Here is a 2,999-nt window from a genome sequence, read left to right on the forward strand (position 1 = left end):
CAATTTTGGTAGAGACCGTAGAACTGTTTAGAACAGCAGGCTGCCCGCCGCCTTCAGCTACTGGTCCCCTCCTCAGTGCCTTAGTCCTCCCTGGCGTATGGATCAATTTAAGACCCAGGGCCGGATGATGTGGTTTCTCAGGCTGGATCCGTGTTACAGACCATATCTCAGACGGACCTGTGCAAGAGATTGGGTTGGATAGCTATTTATTTGGAAATACTTTCAGCCATTATTATTTGTTTATCTATCAGTCCACACCTCCTTTCATCCATTCTTAGGTTTAGGCTTGCCCATAATTTTGATGGACTGCACATTATGTCGATGGACTGCACAGCTGTTTTTCTTGTCAGTTGGCTGCAATAATGCACATCTCCATTTTCATTCTTTCAGAAGAAATGTCCAAGTAAATGGAAACCAGGAACCACACACGGGTGCCTGAGTTCATCATGGAGGGGCTCTTTGAACATCCCCACCTCCGAGGTCTGTTCTTTGGGATCATCCTGTGCCTCTTTATGGCTTCGATTATAGGCAACTCTTTGATCATCCTGGCAACTGTCCTCCACCTGCCTCTGCACAAACCCATGTACTTTTTCATTGCTAACTTGGCTTTAATTGACATTGTCTGCACCTCCTCTGTTCTGCCCAAAATGATGCAGAACCTGATACTGGGAAAGAAAACCATCTCCTTTAATGGCTGCATGGCTCAGCTCTTTACCTTCACCTCCTCAGCGGCAATAGAGCTTGTTCTCCTCACTGCCATGGCCTTTGACAGGCATATGGCCATCTGTCATCCCTTACACTACATAACCATCATGACCAAGAGAGTCTGCATCACATTAGCAGCCTGTATCGGGGTGCTTGGAACCATGAATTTCCTTGTGCACACATTGCTCATTCTGTGTCTAGATTTCTGTGGGCCCAAACTCATCCAGCACTTCTTCTGTGAGATCCCACCTCTGCTGGCGTTGTCCTGAAGCTCAACTTACCTCAACGAAGTCATGGCTTTCATTGCCAATATTTTCCTAGCCATGGGAAACTTCTTGCTGATCATTGCATCTTATGGCTTCATCATCAGAAGCATCCTGAAAATTCAGGGCTCAGAAGGGAAGTCAAGAGCCTTCTCCACATGTTCCTCGCATCTTGTTGTGGTTGCCCTTTACTACTCCACTATCACCTACATCTACGTCCGGCCACCCTCTGGCTACTCCCTGCATAAGGAAAAGATGGTCTCTGTGTTTTACACACTTGTGACTCCTGCGCTGAATCCTTTGATCTACAGCCTGCGCAACAAGGTCAAAGTGGCCTTCAGGAAAATCCTCGCATTCTGCAAGAGAGATTTGTATTGACGCCGGCAAACAACAGTCTCTGTCATCTCATCATTTGTGTTCTGGCCTCACGCCTGGTGTGAACTGTTTTAATATCCTGCACTTCAATGGACCCCAGTTAATACATATGTTCAGAGCCTCTGAGTTTTTTTTCTTATTTCACTGCAGTTAATAATGATGCCTTTTGCCCCTTGTACGAAATGATGCAAGTTTTTGGTGAATATTACACAGTTTTCTTTGTAACCCCATTAAGATTAGGAGTCCATGATGTGTTACGCTAGATAAAATAATGTACAAATTGTTGCATGCTTTCTTTTAAATGTATGGTCAGAGTAGCAGAGCATTATTTTTTTCAGTGGGTTTGAAGCAAGACAATCTATATAAACCAAACTAAAACAAACCAAATAAATTAACCACCGCCCTATTCTTTCCCTTCAGTCTCTGTTTTCTGTACAATAATGTGACTCTAAAATATTTCCTATATTTCAATTGATATCTGAAAGCTTCATCTACCCACGTGTAGGTCTCTGGCAGATTTCTATAAAATTGTATTTATGAAAATTCACTTCTTAATTCTCACTTAAGGCTTCTGTTCTAGAATTGTATCACCATCGCAGATTGGCGGTGTGGAAATTATATTTTGAAATTATTATATTATGTTTATTTTAAATTTTTATTTTTAATTGATTTTCACTTACTGCAGAAATAGATTGATATCAATTACATACATATCAGTCTAAAATTTATCTACATCTCTCAGCCATAGTAACCAATAAAGTGAGTGGGAAAATGGAGAAGAGTATAGCAAGGGATAAATAAGGAAAAAAATTGAGAGCAAGGAGTAACAGAGTCCACTAAAGCTAATTTAGGATTTATTTGCCAAAATATTCCAAAAAGAGTTGTCCTAGGTAGTGTTATGCTTTTCAAAATACTTAATCTGTGAACAAGATTTTCTGCATGGTTGCTATTTTTGGCACTTCATTACTTAAGGGCTTTCTTACACCTGGATTTCCAGTAGCTCCTGGAACTCTTAACCCCTGGGTTGTCCACACATTAACACCTGAAACTAGTTTTAAGCACATTTTAGGTGGTTTAAAAGTTAAGTCACTCCAGGGCAGGTTAATCTCTGATCTGTGTTCCCAAGCATGAATGTGTGGCCACTTCCCACAAATGAACTGCCCAATTGCAATCCTCCACCATCTCAGGAGGACGTGTCCCCACCTCACCCTACTGTTCAGTGCGGACACATTTTCCACCCCCTGAATTCTGCTGCCCAGAGGAAGATTGTAGCACCAAGCCACCTCCCTCTCCTGCACCTGGGGGTGTTACCATCTCACCTGTGGGTGTGCAACCCCATGCAAACGGTGTGCAGGACACACGTCAGCCAGCCAAGTCACAGGGCATGCATGAGTTCACAAATGGGTCCAGAGTTGGGGGCAGGAGGAACAAGGGCTGGATTGGGGTCCCCATGAGCTGGGACTGTCTTCCCAGGGCAGGCACACTAGCTCTCCCAAAAGCATTTTCCCTTACTGCTCCCACCTCTGTCACCCCAGAAAGCATGACCAGCACCCCACACACCCCAATCCCAAATCCAATTTATTAAAGCATGAGTCCTTCTTTCATTTACTTCCTCTTTATTTCGTTTTTAAATACTTCTTTAACTAATTTTTATTT

At 43.0% G+C, this 2,999-nt stretch overlaps 1 pseudogene; it reads left to right on the forward strand.

Annotated features, from left to right (window-relative positions):
* Positions 1 to 407: 407 nt before the first annotated feature.
* On the forward strand, positions 408 to 1,346 carry LOC102565929 (olfactory receptor 13G1-like; annotated as a pseudogene).
* The last annotated feature ends 1,653 nt before the right edge of the window (positions 1,347 to 2,999 follow it).

Source organism: Alligator mississippiensis, chromosome 7 (assembly GCF_030867095.1).
Source record: "Alligator mississippiensis isolate rAllMis1 chromosome 7, rAllMis1, whole genome shotgun sequence".
In the NCBI taxonomy this organism is placed as follows: Eukaryota; Metazoa; Chordata; order Crocodylia; family Alligatoridae; genus Alligator; species Alligator mississippiensis.